General features: G+C 33.6%; 1 protein-coding gene and 1 long non-coding RNA gene across 15 annotated transcripts in view; one reads left to right on the top strand and one right to left on the bottom strand.

The window, feature by feature from the left end:
* The window catches only part of LOC149476629 (uncharacterized), a 444,465-nt gene that overhangs the window by 98,668 nt on the left and 321,423 nt on the right, over positions 1 to 24,374 (bottom strand). The window lies entirely within an intron of this gene.
* LOC149476631 (MAP/microtubule affinity-regulating kinase 3-like) overlaps positions 1 to 24,374 on the top strand; it is a 148,249-nt gene that overhangs the window by 47,323 nt on the left and 76,552 nt on the right. For 2 of the 14 annotated variants that reach the window (XM_089711878.1, XM_089711880.1), the window contains exon 1: positions 12,536 to 13,007. The exons of 3 other annotated variants lie outside the window; for them this stretch is intronic. The gene's annotated coding sequence lies outside the window, so the exon portion shown is untranslated. Of the gene's footprint in view, positions 1 to 12,532; positions 13,056 to 24,374 lie in introns of those variants that run through there. 9 more of the 14 variants (XM_089711877.1, XM_089711872.1, XM_089711871.1 and 6 more) reach the window with 9 other exon arrangements.

A 24,374-nucleotide genomic window follows, 5' to 3' on the forward strand; every position in this document is an offset into this window, starting at 1 on the left:
GTAAATCTATTTGGAAGTTTTTAGTAAATCATTAGGTCTTGTGTTGTTCGTATTATAGCGATAGGCTTCTTAGTTCTTAGTGATACATATGTGGGGATGGTGTAAATAAAAACGCCAAATTAGCCCAATCAGTTTATTTCCCAGACACCGGTTAACAAAAATACATTTTAACAATCCTCCATTTCTTTTTAGTACCGAGCCACAAAGTCAACTTATCAAGTCATAGATAACCATCAATCTACAGATAACATATCCACAGAGTAAATAATAGAAAAACACAGACTAAAAATAAAGCTAATTATGAAATACATCTTAATATTTTTTCCTATTCCCACACATATATGAAGCTTATCTAACTAGGAATGGTGATATATCACATGTACATACTTCTTATTATAAAGGGACTACATATACTTATATTATGTTCAGTTTATGTGAGTTGGTATTTACGTAGTATTAAATCTGCCTTACATTACAACAAAATAACAATATATTAAAAATATCTACTAGTGTGATCGATTTTTAAGGTACTTAGCTACTTGTAGCAAAGTTGGTTCTGCGTTGTTTCATAAGCTTTTAGCGAAACTTTTGGTGCAAAAGTTTTGACTGGTGACATTGTGATGGGTGTTGGAAGCTGTCTATAGAAACTCCGCATACCTTCATATTTACACACCTATTATACAGGGTGTCCCACTGTTGGTATACTAAGTTCAAAGGAGGTTATAGTTTTGCATACGCTGAGTTCGTAAAAAATACTTATAAAATTCCGACGCATTTTTTTTTCGAATAGATGAATTCTTAAAACTCTATGTGAACACCCCTAACAAGCAACCCGCCCAACTTTGCCACCGGCACGTGAGCTATTGTTTAAGATTATGTTTTCATAGACAAAATGCTCACATTAGCGAAGCGATATATGTCGGCTGCGCCAAGCTAGAGAAGAAAACATGGATTTTCAGGAAAAATTTGGCAAAAAATTTTTAACGTAATTTTGTTGTTTTTGTATTTTTTACATGATCAGTGCATACAAGACTACAAGTCCCTTCGCGCTTAGTATACCAATAGTGGGACACCCTGTATATTTCAACGTTAAAATGCTTGGCTGGTAGGTATAATATGCGAATACTTTATTTTTGTTCCTTTCTTTACCTATATGTTCTCTCGTCCTGCACATGTAAAAATATGTTTATATCAGCCAATTTTAAACGGCATCAAAAAACGACATAACTAAAACGTATTAACCTCAATGTGTAATATATAAAATGGTGCACATTTCGACCGTTTGTTCACAAATTGCCGTCGAAAATTTTTGTACGAATCGAGCGCACGGAACGTTGGACGCAGGCAAGCGAAATTCGCTTTGGTCAAAAGTGATAGTGTGAATAATTGATTGGCGGTTAGGGTTGTCACTTTCGAGAAATTTATTATATTTGAAAGTAAAATTAATATGAAGTAGAACTACTGTTAATAGCAAAAGTAGTTACGAGTATCTATATTGTATCATCTGAGAAATGGTTTTTTAAAACGTTTTCTTATCTATATTTTTTTTGTAACTCTTAACATATAATTAAACGAGATTCGCTTGACTTTTGTTCTATTCATCGCTGAAGATATGCCTGAAATAAATGATAAAATAAGTACCCAACACAGCTTACAATAAATAATATAAAACAGCTCATCTTTAAAACATGTATCAGCGCATATACATACATTGTTGATTGTAGTAATCAAAGTAGGTAATACCCTTCAACTTAACTCACCATATTTAAATTAATAGCATAGCTGCCTACGGGATATTTAAATTATTCTCCCATCCGGCAGCCCTGGCGGCAATCGCCTATTAATTCAGATTATATTGAGGAAGCATTCAGCCAACATTTTCGTTTTCAATACAGCCTCTCTGTTAATTGCACTGATTTCAAGTGATTTATTAACTTTGTGAGTTAAAAATATTGGCGCGCCAATTTGATTTCGTTTGACGAAATTTTTGCGGCAGGTTTTTTTTTTATTGAGGATTTTTGTGGAGTGGTGTAAAGTTGAATGGTATATGGAAGTTTTATGGCATTTCGTTTATTTATATAATAGTAGGGTATACGATATATACATTGACAACTTCTGTTGTGAATTTTAAACTGAATATATGTGATCAATTGGAGGTTTTTGATTATACTGTCATATTTATCTTTAAAAACGAAGCCTCCAATTTAGATCTGAAGTGTGACAATTAAAATAACCTTATATTAATTGTTTAAATACTTATACCTACTATAAAAAGTGAAGTCCCGTGTCCCCGACCCCCGTAGTGGGGTAAAGGGCAGATGCATTATTCATACATCTGTTTCACTAATCGATTTTCTTTAGGGACAAGTAGGTGATCAGCTTTCTGTGTCCTGCCAGACAGAGACATTTTTTTTTCTTCGTCGTCACTTCGAACCCAGGACCCCTCGGTTCAACGCTCAAGTGCCAACCACTGTACCAAGGAGGCGGTCAAAATTTCAAATATACCTACTATAGATTTAGGTTATCATTGATTTCCACTAATATCCTCTTCAACTTATCGTCTAGGTATGTGTTGGTCGACTGGATATATCTAACGCGACACTACCGGTAACAGCTGTGCGGCTTGATGCATCACGACCACACTAAGATGGTTCATTGATAAGCTGAACCGTGGACTTGACAGAACCAAGGTCATATACCTAGTAGTTTTCAATCTGCGAGCGCACGGTTATAGAAAATGAACAGTAATTGTCATATAGGACACGTTTTTAATATGGTGAACTGTTGGAAATTTAGGAGTGATAAATTTAGTGATTCAAATGCGTATCAAATTCGAATTATATTTATTTGGAAGTATGTAGTACAAAGTATAGATTGATGACTACAATATTGCGTGGCTAGTACATTCTACCTATTGATTGGGATTGAATATCGTAGTAGTAATTTCAATGTCTAGTAGAGAAATTATTATTATCTACATCTTACCTGACCGCCTCCTTGGTACAGTGGTTGGCGCTTGAGCGTAGAACCGAGGGGTCCTGGATTCGATTCCCGGTGGAGACGAAGAAAAAAAAATGTCTCGGTCTGGCAGGACACAGAAGGCTGATCACCTACTTGTCCCTAAAGAAAATCGATCAGTGAAACAGATGTATGAATAATGCATCTACCCCTTACCCCACTACGGGGACACGGGACTTCACTTTTTTTTTACACATCTTACCTACTAGAAAGTTTAAGAAAGATTTATAAAAGTTGTTTCTTCATGAAATTTTGATACGATATAAAACTCACATTAAAAGATAATTTTTACCTACTATTCCCTATTTGTCGACTACAATGTGCTACAGTGAAGCGTGGCAGTATAAACAACATCATTGTTTATTAAAGAGTTCGGAAGTAAAAGAGTTACATGGCTATAATCTATTATTAAAGAAAAGTTAAGATCAATAGATTCGATCGTTCAGATCACAGGGTGCGGTTAACAAACGATGCCGAGGAGGAGGGGGGATTCACGGAATGCCTTTGTTGAGTTTGAGTACGACTTGTTGAGTTGGTACCTACGGAGAAATGCTAGCAGCGAGTTTTTTCTTAGAAAAATAAATGTTAAAAGGAAGCTAATTGCTAATAGATATTATAATTTATCACGACGGTCTGCCCGTGATCATTATAAAAAGTTTATTTCGAAATGTTTTGATTATACTCGTGTAAAGAAGAGCAAGTACTTAAATACTTAAATGCTTTTACTAAAATAATTATTTATAATTCGTTGTTAATCGAAACAAACTATTTTACATGTGAGAATAATGAGCACGAAAACGAAGATTAGGTGCAAACATTTGTTACATAAAAATAACGTAATCGAAAGTTGGAAGCCACATTTCAATCGGCCATGCACCACTATGCCCTAATTAATGCTAACATCCAGAATAGGTAACAGGAAACGTCTAAATATAACACGACACGTGCCGAAACGTATCGGTGCAAGGAACTGGGATGTTTGTTTGTTGAAACTCTTAACTTTGTGTGTGGTTTAGAGTTTAGACTTTAGAGCATTATCTGGGTATGTAAGTGGGCCGCGCGGTTTCACCCGCAGACGGCAGACGTACCCGCGGGGAATATGAAGTATGGCTATAGCTCATGTGTTTTCTGATCTACAATTTATATATTACTAGCTTTCCGCCCGCGGCTTCGCCCGCTTTGTCTAAAACATAGTAAATTATATACTAAAACCTTCCGCTTGAATCACTCTATCTATTATAAAAAAAACCGCATCAAAATCCGTTGCGTAGTTTTAAAAATTTAAGCATACATAGGGACAGAGAAAGCGACTTTGTTTTATACTATGTACTATGTAGTGACTTACTGTGAGTCCAGTAGTTTTTCTTGAGAGTGTTACAATAAATATCAATCCTCATAAACTTTTATTAGGAGGTAGGATTGTGTTCTTATTCCTAATTATTAATGAACAAGACAAAATGATTCACGTTTTAATCATTTTCCTGATCTTATATTGACTGTATTTTTTTCATGCTGAGATGGTAAATAAGTTATCTCATAATAGTACGGTATTTCTATATATATACTAAAGAGTTGTTATCATTTTTTTACGTATTTTCCGCATTCACAAAAGTAATTATGCTACGCGATCATCGAAATAAATCACAGTTGCATAATCGAAGCGAAAATATAAATATACTCGACTTGATCCATTTTAGTTCGGTTTATATTTAGTCGACCGACTTGGTGTGTGTGTATGTGTGGGTGTTGAGGTGTGTATTGAATTATATATTAAAGACGATAGTGTGGGTAATGTTTTTATTGGTTTTCAATTATAGATTGTGTTTGGTATCGTTTTATGTAACACTCGGCGTTTTAATTTGTGCCTTTTTTGAATGTGTTAATTAGAAAATGGAGGTACCTACTCCTATATAGTCTGTTTACAAACGTTTGAGGTTTTTGCTTTGATTTATATTTGAAACAAAATAATTCTTGAAATATAATTGGGTTTAATAACTTAACTGTATCGTATCATCATAGAGTTTACACATTTTGAAATGAATATTTACAACGTGCCCAAACTTTAAAATTACTTATACTTTTATAGAAAATATTTTCGATTTGACTGTATTATGTATATTATGTATTATTATGTATATTACCTACACCATACCTACAGTAAAATCTATGTAACAATATTGGAAAAATCATCACGAGTTAAATTCAATAGAATTCAGTCAACAATTCTCGACTGTTGTGTTTTCATCATGTTTTCATCTGTTTTTGACGTTTATCTTAACTGTTAAAAATCCATTTTCATATCAGATGTTTTATAATATCTTATCGTATTGAGATGAAGATTGAAACCAAAAGATACCGGAAAAGTTACCATGATAAATTATGTTTTTTTTTTTACTATCTTCCGATTCTTTGCTGGCGTTTATATCATTATATAATCAATTCAATGTCTATTGTTAAGAAAACAATATTATAGAAATACATATATTACTCGATTCAAGTTTTACGCGCGTCCTAAATATAAGATGAATGAAAACAAATTTTTAAAGGCGGGTCGTGATAAAAGATTTCCTCTTATGGCAAATTTTATTTATTGTAGTATTTGAATATCGTCTGTTATACGAGAGATAAGATTAGCAATTTCACAATAATATATTAATACTAGCGGTCCGCCCCGGCTTCGCCCGTGGTACATATGAAAAATAGATGTTGGCCGATTCTCAGACTTACCCGATATGCACAGAAAATTTCATGAGAATCGGTCCACCCGTTTCGGAGGAGTATGCAGACTAACATTGTGACACGAGAATTTTATATATAAGATTACCCTTATTATATATAATATTATGTCGTTTAACAATAATTTTATTTTATGTTACGAATAAATTCAAAATATAAATAATAACACACATTCTTCCTTTTTATTTATTGACCTTCAAATAAAGTAAACGTCGAATTAATGGAACTTATTAAATACAGGTGGTAATAACAAATGGTAATACAGGTGTCGCCATCTAGCGGGCAATAGCGAAACAAATACATATAAGCAAATGAGCTTAGACTTTAGACTCTAAATTTTAGAGGATAGCCATGTATGATATTTCGGTTTTCTAGTTAAATTTGTTTGTGTTATAATACATGTACACGTAGAATGGGTAGTTTGTTAAGTAAAATATAAAATGATTCTAATAATACCTACCTTTTTTATTTTAATTTGAAAAATTATGTAAAACTTGCCATTTGATAAAAAAAAATATCTTCTTTCTTGTAATGAACTACAGATTCAAATAAAAATATTAATACTGTATCTGATTTTAGTTGAGTTACTGCCCGCTAGGTGTCACTGGCTGTATCTTCCAATGTACGTACAATATTTAACTACTTCTAATAAATACACATTCGATATTTGTGTTTAACTATTAACATATTTTTGTGATTATCTAGAATTTAGACGAAATAATTTTTCAGTACGCACAAGCGTACGTTAATTTTTAACGTTTTTTTTGTACGTAACATGATTTGTTATAAAATGTTGTGTTATGATATAAATATAATAACAAACATGATTTGTTATCTTGTGTATTTATTATTTACATATTACATAATGTTAAATAAATACTTCAACACTACAAAATACAATTAATCTGCGTTCAACGTGGTTCAACTCTTAGTTGTTTAACTTCAAAACTAGATGGCGCTGTATGTATAGGGAACGGTATTGAAAATATATATTTTATGTTTTTTTTTATTAGCTGCCATGCTACTACACTTCCAAAGAGGCCTTTTAGATAGTTTATAGATAGCAGTTATCTCTAAAATATACATCATAATATTATCAGCTCTTTAATTTTTTCAAGTTGTCATGGAAAAGTATATTTTTCCCCGGGAAGGCTCTTCCGATATAACTTCCCTCGTGCACTTGACAAGATAATTCAGGTATATTGACATTTTGTGAAGAATTATCTTGTTAGAACGATAACACTAGAATAAAACGTGTGTTTAATCTTGTGATGGTATTTTTTAATAAAAATAAATTAATTTCCGGCGATGTTATGACAGAGAAAGCGACTTTGTTTTATACTATGTAGTGAAGGTAAAAGTTGTTTAAATAAGTTTGATTTCTAATTCGTACAGAAAATTATTAACAATTAAATAAACATAATGGTCTAATAACGGACGAAATGAAACACGATTTATTCACGATGACCTTTTTCAAATGGCCACTCCTACATCTAAAAGGTTTTTTAAAATCATTACTTTTAATTCGTTTAATAACACACACGGATATATGACGCTTTTGTGTTAGTAAAAAAAATCCTTTATATGTATGTTCTCGTATTGTAGTGCCAAGTGCCTTAAGGCAATAAGGTATAATATATTTGGCAACTCTTAAACGTGTTTCGGGATCTAGTTTTTGCCGACTTCCATATACGAATCACCCACATCCAGGTATGGGTTCAATGACACTCATTATGTATTGTACGTTATACATATCGATTATAGGCTTTATCAATTACAGAATAAAGTACTTTTTGCTGTGGGTATGGATGAGATAATAGTTTAATTTTATGGCTATCTTTAGATCGTCATATTAAATTGTACAACGTGACTTAAATTGCAGTTTTTTACGACTTTATGGGGCACTTGTCGTATTTTTTAGAGTATTATTTGATTGATTCGTGTGTATTATTATAATGCCTGTTTCTATGTCTGCTTCTCTGTACTATTTTACATTACTATAGTATATATGTATAATGGTCTACATGCTGTCTTCACATCCTAAACATAGTTAAGTGAAATTGAGCTCTGGATTACTCCAAGTATCATCTATGTAATTATGGATCCAATTACAAATAGTTTTTGTAATATTCATCGAGTTATCGTGAACCTAATGATGTCTATTGTATTTTTTGTATCTGATCAATTTTTTAGTTCATTCCAAGTCTTATATTATATATTATATACTTTTATATTATATTATATTATATACTTTTATTATATTGTACGTAGGTATAATCAGTTGACTGTGCGAACGATTTCAAATGTAAACATAACAAAAACAAACAAACAGATTGATAAAAGCGAATGCATTGTCCAGATTGCGAGAGCAATTAGTGTTATCTGTACGTTTTGTTTTCTTATTGCACGCCTCATAAGCGAAGCGTTGAGGTGGGTACTACTGTCACTTCGCGCAAAACATCTGATTTTTCAAACTTAAAATGTCTTTATGTATCATACATTGCACTTGTAAGATAATACATACACACACATATTAAGAAAAAACACTATTTTTAACGTTCATGATATTTTTGATGTCATTTTTGTTATTTAAACTAGTTAAAAAACAGTTTAAAAAAGTTCTGTCTTGGACGTCCGTGTGTCTGTATGTGCGGATCCTTTTTCTTGTTAACACGATAGCGACCGAAATACTTTACTAATCGAGTCTTTTTTTTTCTCTTACGCTTGAGTATGCTCAGGAATAGAACCCTTTCATTTTTCAGGGTCTGATTCGATGTGGTTTAATTGTTATTAAATAAACAAAAATAATAATTAATAAATATTTATTAAAAAAAAATTATGAGGCGTGCACTTTTGGATTTTCCAATTTTGTGGTATACGTTCGTTTTATATTGGCGCCATTTTGTTTTCGTATGCCTTGTTTAGGTATACGGTTTTCGTTATTATACTATGCTATAGGTCGTACTTTTGGGATAAGTAAATTAGTAAGTAAGTATATTAGCATAAATTATGTTTTTGGTAATCTTATATTTTTCCAAGTATGTATCTACATAATTTAGTTTAACAATATAAGGAAAAAAGGTACTTATGTAGAGAAGGTTATCAAGTTGGGATTTACGATGTTTAATGTTAAATTTTATCGATATTGACGGAAAAGATTTGAGTTTCTCATATCACCATCATCATAATAAATTAATTGTATACCTAAACTAAAACTTTAGCTGGGAAACATGTGTTTTTGTCAAACGATATTTTTTTTCAAATAGATATAACAACTCATTAAAATATCTCTATTTCTCTACTATAATATCTCTCCTATATTAAATTAAATCTTATAAGAACACTGTACAAAGTCACGTGTTAACAGAGACCGGTGCCCGCGATTCGGTATAACATTACCTGCGCCTGCGTCGCTCGGTGACTCATCTGTGCAGCTCCATTGGCGAATACGACACGAGAATGTCGTGCAAGATTGTAAAACAATTTCTACAATTGTATTAATGTGGGTGTTCTAGCAATTATGATTCTAGTACCTACAGTTAGGAGCTTTTAGTGTAATTGTGTATCATATTAGGTTTATTGATTATACTGTAAAGATAAAGAAATAAAGAACAAAAGGCAGTTTCGTTAGTTATGGGTGGAATAAACGATATGTTATTATTTCCTTTCAAATATCTACTGAATAAACTTTTAAAATGTGGAAGGATAAATGTTTATTGTGTGTTGGATAAAGTAATTTCACTCACACGAATAAAAATAATTGATTCTTTAATTATATTAATTGTAACGATTTAATTACAACTATAATAATCGTTAATTAGGAGTAATTGTTTCAGCCTTGGAACGTTCACTGTGTGGCCTCTCTCAAATAATTTAGTTCAATTATGATGAAAATGTTGAAAAATAATAACGATGAAAAAGACACGTGGAAGTCAGTTATGAATTAGATACATATATTTTCATTGAAATAAAATTTATTGTTGAAGCGTCACGTTGATTCGCAATAAAATCTTGACTATCAATCGACATCGAGTGGGTTGAAGATTGACAACTGAGTTTTATTCGATTGTGAGAAATATGCATTATCAAGCTATGTATAGTAGACCGGGAGATACTGACACAAAATTTCGAGTCATTTGTAACAGGATGGCGGTTCTACAGGGGTCTTAGTACGCAATGACAAAAAGAAAAATCATGGTGTGAACGCTGGTACCGGTGGGTTAGTCGCGTGGGCGTTAGTCGAACTCGTCGGAAAAATAGCGAAAGTCAAACGATTTGTAACACAAAAATTTTAGAATTTACCGATAGCCCATAAAAAAGAAGTAGGCGGTAGTGTCATGCCATACTTTTCCGGTATGACTTACAGCCCGCCATACCGACGCGAATGTGTTGATTTAAAAAAAACAATTATTCAACCATTTGTACCAAGCTAACTTTTGCACAGGTAACCATCGTCGTGCAGCCATTTACGAAAATCGCCATGCCATACTTTTCGGACGATTCCAAATGGTCGCCATACCGCCGAAAATCTGCAAAATTTTTTTATTTCGCCTATCTTTTTGTACCAGTATTGCATTTGGCTTTTTGGAGAGTATTTGATAAAATGTGACCATTATTATATTTGCCATACTTCTAGTAGGGGGAAAAAGTGCTGTCATACTTGAAAAATAAATTTATTATTAATTTATATAAGTGAAGATTTCCAACACCTAGATCTTTGAAATTTTGTATTTATATTCGTTGATCCTCAAACTTACAGGAAAAATAAGTGCCATACTGTTACAAATCGTTTGACTTTCGCTATTTTCCGACGAGTTCGACTAACGCCCACGCGACTAAGCCGCCAGTACCAGCGTTCACACCATCATTTTTCTTTTTGTCATTGCGTACTAAGAACCCTGTAGAACCGCCATCCTGTTACAAATGACTCGAAATTTTGTGTCAGTATCTCCCGGTCTATAGGTAAAGTAACGGTGCATTGAATTTCTGTGAATAAGAAAAAATATTATCAAATTAGTCATTCAAGTAAGTACATTCTTACATCGTACTACTGAGAGCGTAAGTTTCTTAGGATAATAATCTATTGTATTTTTTTAGGAAAAAATTCTCTTTTAAAACGGCTGATCGTATTTTGATGTGAATTTGATATTTTAACCGGAATAAGCGTATAATTAGTTACCTATTCATTGTGTATAGGCTACATTTTTTATACCACGTGAAGTCATGAGCTAAATCTAAAAAAAATACAATTAATCTCGTGAGTTCTATTTTAATGGGAACACGCTTTATTCATGGTCACGTGATCCTACGCTCAACAACCTAACCTAGATGTGCACTAAGAAATGAGACCTGTTTTTGTTTTAGCTATAATAGCAAGTTTGAATCAGAGGTTGCTATCGTTTTTATCTTATTATTATTTTCTTAACAGTTTATGAATAATATTGATGTATTTTTAATCTCTTGTTTTTTATTGTAGTAGTGTTTTGATACTATTTATAAAACATATTTTATGATATAAATACGTTTACAAACAATTTTTTTACGTTGAAAACATACTAAAGAGTTGGACCGATTTTGATGATGTTTGTCTGTGTATTTGTGCATAACTTTTTACAATATTTTTTGCATCCGATATGTGACGTAGCAATACATTATGATTTTATTTCTGGTGTAATTTGAGTAAATGTTAATGTGTAAAAATAAATGAAGTTTATTTTCATTTTATAAATGCGGATTTAATTTTATAGATGCTGATAGTGTAAGAGTCTTTTGAAGATGTGTTGTAAACATAAGATTACACAAAATAAAACGACACCGCCAGTTATTATAGCTAATTTATAAAAACACTACGTATAGGTACAATGTTCCAGGTAGTAGCTGATAATTAAAATGCACAATCTATCGACGCAAAAACCGGCTCCATTGTAAATTATAATAAAACATGAGTCAATGGCGATGCTCTTAGTGGTGTAAACGGATCTAAAATGTATAGATTGATGTGAATATATAGTATCTAGTTTTTAGCTAGATTGTTTTTTGTATTGGGTAAACGAGATATATTGGTACATTGTAGGCTAGCCGGTGATTTATTTCTGATGAAATGTGAGCAAGAGAAGACGCTTATTATTTATTAGATAAGTAAAATGTGAAATTAGGTAATGGTAGGTATATCGAGGTATGATGCTTGGAGGAATTAGATGATAGATCTTTGTGGTAACTGACTTCATACGATGCACATATTCTAATTGTGTAAACTGAAGAAATGCTTTCATTCTTGGTTAACAAAAAATGTTTTCTGGACAAATATTTCAGGACAAAAAGGAAGTTAACTTTATATTGTATTTTATCTTCACATGAAGCAGGGTTCAACGATGTATCAGTCAAACCGTCAAAACAATCTTTTTTACCTTTTCACTCGTACGAACGTAGATACATTAATTTAATTCCAACACTCGTCAGGCGTAACGTGCGAATGTTCTCATACAGTGTATATATGTATAAACAATGCAATGGGACCCATCAGATACCATTTCCCTTCCTAAAACTGCATGAGAACACGAAATGTTTTCATGTTATAATTTAATGGTTAAATGAATAGAACGAAGTACCTATGGTAAGAAGAAATGCGCAATGTTATGATAACATTTTCTTGTTTAAAGGCGATATGTTACCTGTCTTATTTTAATAAAGTAAGGTAAGGTAACTTCTCTATTAATATACGAGAAATAAATGTAAAATTACATTAATGTAAAGTAATTTCTTCCAATTTAGTACGTCGTTAAAATATTTATTAACATCGCTTACACGATAATGACTATCGAAACCAACTTAACTGTTAATATATCGCTCTTCCTAGAGACCTACAATTTCGGCTTATCTTCACGTCATATGTGGACTTTTCTTTCGCGCCCCTCACCCCTTTCCCCCGAAGGCTGATAACCGGGTAGGCGCGGCGGCGCGGGCGCAACTACCTTCAGTCTCCCCACGGACGTGACGCGGAGCGCACGTCTCTCGTTAACGAGAATTTTTATTCCATCTCAAAAGTGTTTTGTTTCATAGTGAATGTGACCGCAGTTGCAAAGTGCAAAGGATTTCAGTTGTTCCAGTGATAAATATATAGTTTTCTGTGTATGTTCATTGTGTCGATACCGTTGCGTCTCGCTCCAGCGATTCGGTTAATAACTTAGATCTACAGTGACTGTGTAATAGCTTGACTAAGATTTAATACCGTGAAAAGGTCACTTACCTTGATCGTATGTAATTGAAGGGTATTATTGGTGACAGTTTCTGGTTTTGCTCTGGTATCCAGAGACACTACATCTGGGCATGTGTCTATACGATTGGCTATCAGTCTTTGTTTCAGGTTTTAGTAACGTTACTTGTTCAAAGTATTCAGTATGTTTTTAAACTCTTCATTTGATGAGAAATAGGTACATGTGTCGCAAAAGCAATGTTGGTACCTATCAAGAACAGTTATATTGACTCGCGAATTCAACTTGATCAATAGCGAATGAGTCATGTTCGATCATCTTGTCGAAGTATTGCGGCTATCGAGTTTTTTTCTATATAATTCATGCTTGAAAGATTTCGATTCGGTGCTCGTTGGAAGGTTTTGTTTCGGCCGAGTGAAACGGCAGCAATTGGACCTTGATATCCGGAGTTACAGTAACGAGCACAATGCCTGTTTGGCTGTTGGATTTAAATGTGCAATTTGTACCTACCTTGTAATGTTACCTACCTTAGGTAATATTGAGGTTTGAGGTAGATCGGTAAAGGTAATTTTAACTTTGGGAGTGTGGATTGCTTACCTTTGCAATGGATAGCATTGAACTTAGAAGTTGGAAACAAAGGCTAGCTCAATAGGACACATGACTTTGGTAACAAAATAAATTGGTAACAAATGGTATACCTATTACTAATGTTATTAACAATACTACATAAAGTAAAAAGTAAAACTGTCAGATTCAGCATTTAGTATAAACAAGATAAATCCAAGCGGATCGAGGTCACTATCCACCCTGCCCCTCGGGAAGAGCCTTCACAGTTGTATGGTTAAAGTGAAAATTCCCTCAACTTGCGCTCGCTGAATACGATCTGACCCAGATACCCGACTCGGACCGCGTCTCGACTCGCTGTCTGTCGGGGAAACTGGCTGTTATACTACCCCTTTATGTAGACAATCGTTCTGTACGTGCTTGATGTGCTGTCAGACACTTTTCTATTTGTTTGCACTATAGCAAAGGCTTAGCCTGAATTTTAGCGTGTCGAATGCAAACTTGCTTAAAATTTACAAGAAAGTGCTCTAGAAAATGAATGTTAGCATTGTGCGAGTTATTTGAATCATTCTCATTTCACCTGTTCACATATCTGCATTATCTACGTATGCACATGTATATAAATTTGTCCTATTTACCAAGCAAACATCACTTATTCTTTAAATGAAAGCGTTAAAGTTTACAATGGCGCGGACCTGATAATCACGTCTAAAAAAGTAACCACTTGTTTTCTTATCGTGCCGTTAAAGGATTTATCAGTCTTTGAAGCGATAACACCTGATAGTGATAGTGTGATAAGGTCCGTGTTTCATGGTGATGTCACTCTTTGGAAATTAACGTGAATTGATTTTAAGTTTCATATCTGTAACAACTTTAAAAAACGAGTCCAAATTCGTACCCTTGAAGCACTCCGGTTAAGTTGCGGAATATTGTTTAGACATTTACGGCACAAGTGATAAAATTAAATGAGTTTTTAAGCATTTGCCGACGATAAAATTTAAACGATGTTTTGTTAATGCTACAGCCAATACTATTCTCGATTTTATTATGCTTGCAGATGTTCGCCCAGTATTGTACTTAAAAGTAGAGAGATTAAAATATGGTCTCGAATAAGTCCTCGCTCTGAGGTCAAGTTGACCTTAACACCGATAAGCTGCACGATATTATACTATTTATCCGATTTATTGTGGCAACGTTCAGCTTTTTTGCAAAGTATAATTCTTTCAGGCTTTTCATGGGATCTCTTCGATCGAAGGAATGCACAGGAAATTTTAGACTTCTAGGAAGACACGGAAAGGTTATTAATTAGAATATTCTACGGAAAAAATGTAAATCAATGACTATTGGCTTGATTCGTTTGGAATTTAAAGATTTTCCGTCATTAAAAAATCTAGTATGCGTCTATAAAGTTTTATTACTACAATCAATCAGGCATTTCTATCAATAATGGATTGTCTATAGAATCTAGTTCCTCTGGTTTACACATGCTAGTGATAAATATTGAACATGTGTGATACAAACGTGATTTAATCGTCGACCTCGACTCTTGCACTTGATATTTTTTCGTCCATTCACTTAATTGGTCTCGGAAAATCTGTTTAGTGACGCTCGACTCTTGAGTCATGTTCGCCTCGTGACGATGTGATTCTTTGCGCACATTCTGTAACTGTTAAAACTGGTTTTAATGATGTGGAGGCAGATGTATACCTAATGTTTGGGGTACTAGAATTTAATTTTTAAAATTTTGTGTTGAAAGGTTTTTGAAATTATGGCGTACATGGAAATGGTAAAGAGATTATGATTGTGTGTTATAAAAAAATACATTAAACGAAGTTAAAATAGTAATATTCATAACTTCTGTTCACCATAGGACGTACATTATGCTTCTAAAGCCATAAACTTTGAAACTATGTACAATTTATTTGTGTCAATTTGCACACGAAATGTAATAGTCTAGTCGTCTTGGGCCGCCATGTCGACACGTATTTGCGAACGAGACTCGAATTCAAATCAAGTCCACAATAATTATATGCACGTTTAGTATGCTTTATTGTGGTGCTGTCGGAAACTTGTAGAATGCAATTGTATTGCCACTGAATGAATGGCATGGCATAGCGGTGTGCGTTGTTGGTCAGTTTGAATGGTCCAGGTCATTGGTATGGATTGAGGCTTGGGAGGTATGTTGGACTTTGATTTGTTTGAACTTGCCGAACTTGCCGAGTTGGGATTTTGATTGTCGGTGGGGTATTTTGAGCAAATTAATAATTGGCTTAGAAAAAGTTGAGTGATTGGAGTTTGATTTGGAATATTGGAATAAGTTCAATATTTCACGAATTATTTATAGTTTTTTCGCGGAGATTAGTCTCTGAAAACTGCTTTACTTGAATAGACAATCATTGCCTATGTTGTATTTCTAAGTTCTAAATTCCAATATTGTGAGTAATTATGAAATAATTTGATTACATATGGTAGAGCTTTATTACAGTGCCTTATACCATCCTGTATTGTGCAAGGCACATACCTCTTCATCATTTAAATTGAATACATTTTAACAAACGCCAGGATTAGAACAGTTAATGTCCATGAAAACGGATCCGTAGCCGCTTTGCGGGTGTTTATTGCTCTCTTATCGAAGTGCTTATCTGATAAGGATGTGGAGTGATATACGCTATGTTGTTTTTGCTTTGTGTTATATTGTGTGGAGCAGGTGTTTTAATTCTCTTGATATATAAGAAAGTAAGATCTTTGAAAGGTGGATCTGGAATCACTTCATCACTATTTAGCACTATGGTACTAGCTATATTTAACTTGGTCCAGAATTTTATATTGAATTTTATCAAGCTTTAGGGTCTGTTATTATATGAGCTACTATAAAAAGTAGCTGTAACAGAATAAGGCAATCCAATAAGAAAGTTTTGCGAAGTAACTCACAGCTGATCCTAACAATTTTATTGAATACTCAGAAGTGACAATGACCCGGCAAAGTTATAAAGTTGGTTATCGACGATCAAACGGCCTGAACATCTGTGACCTGCCCCCGTAGCATGATGTCTTAAAGCAGTATTATTTCCAGTATGGAAATATGACAGCGCTATATAGATCGTCTAGTATCACTTTCTCATTCTGGAAATAATAATACTATAAGACATCATGGTTATGTTCGTAATAAAAATCGATATCTAGACGATTAACACTTTCACCGATAATTCTGAAGTATCATGAAAGTTTTTATACAATACGTTCCGCTCTGTCGCAACACTGTAATGTTGTCCTGCTCTAACACGACCAATTTTCGATGTGTCAAAGCGAGATGGTAGATAGGATTATTTTCTGCTCGATAGTTCGTTTCTTAACGGAAGGAGGCTGCGTGGCGGAAAATTGGCTTGTCAGCTTTTTTATTTTGTCACTTTAGATGTGTATAGGAAAGTTTTTGGAATATTTTTCGTTATTTTATTTTATATGATTCATTTGCATGTACATATTGCCATAATCTTTTTTTTGAGTATGCAAATTAAGAAATAAGTCATTTCTGGACTTATTCATTCATCATTTTGATCAAAATTAACACGCGCACGCAACAACAAGCTTCTTTAACTACAATTTATTAAGGAAGGATCGTTTAAGTTTCTGCTTGAGTTTTCAAACTTCTATCATAGTATTTAAAAAATAATTCGTATTTATTATTTACATACATATATAACGCAAGACTGGTATATTTTTCGTTGGTCAACATTTTGGTAATACGATACGCCACTTCGTTGGAATGCGTTTTGCGGTTATCGACCATTTTATATTATTATATTATGTATAGATTATTAAAAAACCTATGATATACATTCGTTTCAGTTTACATTGCGGTTCTAGATATGCGCATTTGTATTATATTATCTGCATTTTTTATTTGGTTCTTGTGTTACTTGCCAAGTGTGGTTGGGAATACTTGTATTTGAATATAGTTTTGAAGTAGGTATATTGAATTAGATATTAACTAAATCTTGATAAATTATGTACTTAAATATTCCTCGAGAATTACGCTATCCACTGGTGAAAACAGAATCAAAATTGGTACAATAGTTTTTGAGTTTATCGCGATCATATAAACAGATGATTTTGTTGTAAAATATGTAGTTCTCTCTGTATTATTTGTCTATTATCCGAAGTATAAAATCAAACTTGAGAAAGTCATATACTGGCTTGTGTACGACATTATTTGGATTGATAATTCGTTAGCACTTTTACTAGGTTTAAGTTGGAACATGTTTTCCATTGACCAATGATAAGCGTGGAAAATGACGAGCGCACTTTTACCGACCATGGACTATGGAGTCGATTAGAAAGAAAGCTGTTGTTACTCAGCACTATAATCTATATCAATTTTCTAAGTAATTATTTTATGCAGGTTAAGGGTGCACTCACACACATCAGTCACCGTCACGGCACGTCACCGGACAGGATTAAAAAAAAATATGTATCAATAGTTCTAGTATGACTCTGTTCCCACACGACAGTCGCCGGCACGAAATCTATCAGTGACGTCCCCGGTCAGGCACGTCAAATAATCTTTCCATACATGTATCATACTTTTATCCCCACTCACCCGGTGCCGTCACGTCTCAGTTCAGTCAGCGTCGTGCTACCGTCAATTGCTACATGTTCTCTAGCGTGACACACGTCTAATCACTCACTAACCTGATGTATGTGTTCAATGATTCAGTCAAACCGGCGACGTGACTGACGGACAACATGACGGTGACTGGTGTTTGTGGATACGTACACAAACCGTCACCGATCAGTCATCGGTGACTTGACGGTGACTGATGTGTGTGAGTGCACCCTAATGGTTAAGTTTCTCATAGTATATACTGTATAGACGCCTACAAACAATGCTTTTGATGTTGTGATGTTGGGCTGTAGGCGTAACGGTATTGTGATTTGTGACCCGTAGTTGGATACATTTTAATTTGAAACGTAATTTTATGCATGTAATTAAAAGTTACGGTTTTAATTGTTGTATGTTGGAGGTTTTTATAGTAATGGATAAAATTGTAATTAAACACACGTATAAAACTTAAACTATGTTACGATATTGTATTCAATAAATAATTTGAGCATTAATGTGTTTTTGAGTTAAGATTTTGTGCATAACTGCATGCAGCTAACGTCTAGTCTGTTAAAGAATGATTTATAAAGTTATCAACACTTGAAACAACAACGAATTTGACAAAATTACAGTTTTTACTTATTTCTTTAATCGTATTAAATTAAATCTCAAGTATTCAACGAATGAAATACATTTCCTTATCTCGCGAAGCAACGGTAACAGATTGTAACGGTATATTTTCGGTCGAGATTAATTGTAAACGATTCGCGACTCTTGATGGACGGTAAATGGCGGGTTTTTTATACCCAAAAGAAATGGCAGACTCTTGAGTTGGACAATTATTTTAGTATTGTACGAGTTTTTGCGGAATTTCGCTGTGAAACTGTTGTACTAAATACGAGTGTAATTACTTTGGCCTGCGGTATATTTTCCATTATTTGTGAAGATCATTTTATTTATGAATTATCGACTAGTCTTATACAGGAACATTCTATATACAACAGCAATAAAACAAGAATAAATAATAATAAATATTTCAGGACAATTTTCACACACGACACGATCTGATCCCATACTAAGCTTTCGCTTGTGTTATGGAAACCAGATGGCTGATAATCATACATATATAATTTTAAATAAATACTTATATAGATATTATGTAACACCCAGACACAGAGCAAACATCTATGTTCATCACAAAAATATTTGCCCCGGGTGGGAATCGAACCCACGATCTCTGGCTTGGAAGGCAGGGCCACTACCAACCAAGCCAACCGGTCAGTCAGAATAAATTTGCTGTTATAATATGTAATTAACTAATCAATCATGTAAATGGACGCACATACATACATACATAAGAGCGGGGGCACACGATGCGTTGCGGCGGCGGTGCGGCGCCGGAGCGGTGTCGCTGCGTCGTCTTACATAGAAATATCTGTGGCATGTCACACGATGCGCTCCGGCGCCGCACCGGACTTGTAACCACCAAGACGAGGCGGGGAGGGGTGAATGCGGTGCGACGTCGGAGCGGCACCGCTCAGTTGTTTTGCGTCACAAGGAAGGACACGCTGTGCAACGCTGCTACGACGCCGCTGCGATATAAAAACGTTACGGCGCCGCACCGCTCGTGTGCCCACTGACACGGTGAAATCTTTGCGGTGCGGCGCCGCAACGCATCGTGTGCCCGCGCCCTAAGTGTTTTATATTATCATTACGACTCGCACACAATCTCAAGAACCAGTGGCCGTTACAAATAGTTTCTAATATCGATCTCGATTGCGTTTAACATTATTTTCATACCATATATAGTGAAGAATCTTTGAATATTATATAAGTAAATACGTGCATGTAATGGGTGAATAGTTTTATAATTGTTGGAAGAAGTGAGGGTAGTTAATATTAAATTTTTAACTTGGTAGTTATTGGTAACCTTTACAGTTTACGTTGTCATACTTGGATGGTTGTATGATAGGGATGTCGGGATATAGTTTTATTTATTACAACAGTTAAAAGCTAGAGAGCATTATTACAATGACAATCGAGTTTCTGAAAATTACGAATTGTATGTGCCTACTAAAGTAATACGAAAAGTTAGCGAATTTTTAACATATAGGTAAGGAATTGATGATAATTACTCAACATTTTTTTTCTTTTAATCCAGAAAAATTTTGGTATTATTTGTATTAAATATCAAATGTGATCAGTTATCGATCAGTAGTTTTTAAGAATTTAAGTAATTAATAAAAAAATTGTGACAGCCCTAGCATACATTGACACACGCGTTTATTGAATGTGCAGTTAGCGGCCGGTCGCAGCTTTCTATTTCGTTATGGTAATACTGGATCTCCTGCAGTTTCTAGTTTTTTTAACTAGCAATAATAGCCTGTCTGGATGTTTGTCTGGTGTGGATGCAGTCGTGGAAGTAAATAGGGCTGTGCTGAAAGTGAAATTTATATTTAAGAATACAGATACAGATTTTTTTTATATAGAGGTTATAATATTATTGCATATGTCCTTTCTCGGGTATCAAAATATCTCCATACCAAATTTCATGAAAATTGGTTCAGTAGTTTAGGCGTGATTGAGTAACAGACAGACAGACAGAGTTACTTTCGCATTTATAATATTAGTATGGATGGTATAAGGAAAAATCAAATCATGACAATGATTTACTTGCTGACCGTTAACAAGCTGCTAAAACAGAGTAAATATGTACGTTTGTATGTGAATGCGCACCTAATTGTGAAACAGGGTAAATAATTATGCCAAATATAAACTTGGCTGCAGGTTACTATATTAATAGCATGAAACCAATATATTGTAGAAAAATAGACTTTAGAAATACTCGTAATCTCTATTATATAAAAATGATACCAGTTTCGCGTTGTCACGGCATCACGCGTGAACGGGTGGACCGATTTCGATAATTCTTTTTTTATTATATTCCTTGAAGTACGAGGATGGTTCTTATGTAGAGAAAACGTAAACATGTACGGGCGAAGCCGGGGCGGACCGCTAGTTGATCATAAAAATAAACATCCATCCTGTCTTTACGGTAACAAGGTTCTTACCTTGATGATTAAAGTAAAACGAATGCCTAAATTAATGTTTTAAAATTCAGATCTCGTCTATACAGTCAGAATAGACAGTAATTAAAGAAATGAGGCGGGAGCAATCATGAAAATGAGGTAAATTACACTGATTGCGAACTCCACTGTACTTAGCATTGTTTGAAGGCTTCGGTTATTATATAGAATTTATGTAGGAGTATGTATAGGGCTGTGAAAGTGTAGGGAAGTTGTTTGTCGCATTAAGTACCTGGTCATTTGAAATTTGTTTGCAGTGTGTTTCAATTTGGGGAAATACTCGAGGTTAGAATGATTTGTGCAGATTGAGGTTAGAAAATGTGTTTGAATTCTTAATTATTATGTTAATTGCAATTGTTTATGATAATGTGACGAACATTTAGGAAATTAAGATGAACTTCGGGCTTGCAAATGAACGTTCTTTCTGTAACAAATATTGAGGGAAGGGACATTAAAATGATTATAAAGAATGTTGTGAACTTAAATACTTAAGTATAGGTATACAGAGTAATAAAAAGTTTGATAAAAAGCTCATAAACAGTTGAACATGGCCGCTGAAGCGAAACGCGCAAATTCTTTGTTATTTGTTACTTCTCGTAACTACAATGATTCCTTGGAACTCGAAACTTAGCCAGGTGTCGCGTGAGCAAAGATGGTCGAAGTCTAACTTGCCACAAAACAATGTTACGAACTTTCTAAGCTGGCTCCGTGGGCGAGTGTCCCACATATGCTATAGTGTGTGTGTGTGTGCTGCGGTTTTGTCGTTTTTGTATATCTAAATAAGCTGGATAGTTGAATGGAGTGGATAGTGGATAGGTAATGTTTGTGGTCTAAACATTTTATGGGTATACCTACATTGTGTACGATATAGTACAATCTTAATCAAGGTGTAAGTATGGGGGTGTATATTTGCAGATTTTATTTATTATTTATTTTGCAGATATTATTATCTTAATCGAAACGCATGAAAATAACTATTTTTAGATGTCATGTGAATTGCTAAGGATATGTTTGGTTATTCATATAATTATTCATGCTGTCTTTACTCGATTTAAATCTTAATCCAGGGAGTAATCATCCCTTTTGCTGTTTAAAACTTATCCAAATTTTCGTCATTCTAGTAAAATCACTTCAACATAAACAATAGGTACTACATTAGCTAATTACATCAATTTTGTAAACGATATCCTCAAATCCTCAAAATGTATGTTACCTTTATATATTCGTTGGACGCTAATTACTCGTATGAAGAGCTTGATTGATTATTCAAACGGCGACGGGCATTCAGGAAATCCTCTGTCATCCCTTCGTTAGCGGAATCCTCTGATAATCCTGTATGTAGGTACTTTTGTTAATTGAAAATATATCAGAGGTAATTATGGATAAGTGCGTAATATAATCATTATTATAGAAAAGTGATAAAGATCATATTTTTTGTTAAACTAAGCATCTGTAGGTATTGCAATTAGTTTTAATTAGGGTTACCAAAAAGAAGAACATTCAAGATATAAGCAATGGCGTATTTAAGCATTTGAATTCCTAGCAAATATTCTGCAAAATGTATCTTTCACATGGCTATAGCAAATCTTTTTAGGCATTGCGAAACAAAGCATAACATGGAAATCAATACAGATACACATAAAACTTCATTCAACGCGAGTAAAAGTGATGAAAAATAAATGAATGTGCACACACAGTGGCATATTATGTGATCTTCGAAGCATTGTTGTCGAAATGGGCTAAGTGTGCATAATGTGTACATACACTGTATACTGTATAGTAAATAGTAATGCTAATTGGGAGTTACACGAAATTTCCTGTAGACAATTATTGTGAACATTTTAGGCGATTATTATTATAGTGATGTTGATGATGATGTGTCATGTAGGACTTAATTGTTAATGAAGGTAGTTTTTAGTGAAGGAAATTTAGTTTGGAAAAATGTGTAGTTTGCTATCGGTTGCTGTAAAATATGTGTTCATAAGATGACTTTTTAATAAAAGATAATTAATTTATAAGGTATTTGTGGCTGGCCGCTGGGATGTAATTAAGAATTCACATTTCTATTCATAATTTTTCATTTTAGATAAACTTTTAGTTTTAAATAAGATAGAGAGAATTACTGTCGCTTTCACAATGAAGGAAGGAATAAATATTAAACATGAATCGGTAATATAATATCGATAATAATCGATAATAAAATGAAATAATTGAATAACTCGCGCGTAATGTGCGTCACTTGTCCATTCCAATAATTGTTTTTTATCTCTATTTACACCAGGAAATATTATACTTTCTAATCAATAAATTTCAAACATTGATTATTATTATTGTGCCAAAATTAATGGCATACACCGTGTCTACATTAATTGATCTAGTCAACTTTCACAAATTGAGATTTTTTATTGTGTCAGTTCTTTGTCTTGGAGATTAATTCAAGCTATGAAAGAAAGACATACATCTTCTGTATTATTAGCCATTATTTTAAATTATACAATGATATATTTAACATAAATGAATAATGGATTCTAATGGTAATTTAGACACTTGTTATCTTAAACATCAATTGTCTGATGTATCTTTTGAGTTTTGTGGTTCGTATGCATTATGTTAACGAAGTAAAATATGTACTAGCATTTTTATAGGAGCTTTTTTTATTATGATATGAGTATTGTATGTTGGTAGCAACGCGATCGTATACAAATATTGAGAAGACTCAATTTAATTATAAAAGTATATTTACTATCATATATTACGTCATATTACACGAGTTTTTCTTTTCAAAAACGTAACAATCAAACTAAAAAAAATAAAACGTCCAATTTCCCAGTTAAATTGTATGTTCGCGCTCTGTTGGCCGCAAGAGCGAGAGAGGTGCGTGCGAGCGAGATAGGTGTAGTGTCGCTAGGGTTGCCAACACTTCATCATCAAAATATAGTATTTTCCAAAATGAGGTGTAAAAAATATAGTACATTTAAAAAAAATATAGTATTGTATGGGGAAAAACAAAAAAAATAGACAAATATATATTTATTTTTATAAAAACTATATTTTTTGCACTTCTTGCACTGTGTAACAGCTTTTTGTTTAAAATAAAAGTGTCAAGCTTTGTCACATTCAATTTTTAAATTAATATAAATCAAAAGCTCATTTTTTAAC

Source organism: Colias philodice, chromosome 27 (genome assembly GCF_061535455.1).
Source record: "Colias philodice isolate Cphi_HAF_F1 chromosome 27, ilColPhil1 Martin Lab GWU primary, whole genome shotgun sequence".
NCBI classification, from domain to species: Eukaryota; Metazoa; Arthropoda; class Insecta; order Lepidoptera; family Pieridae; genus Colias; species Colias philodice.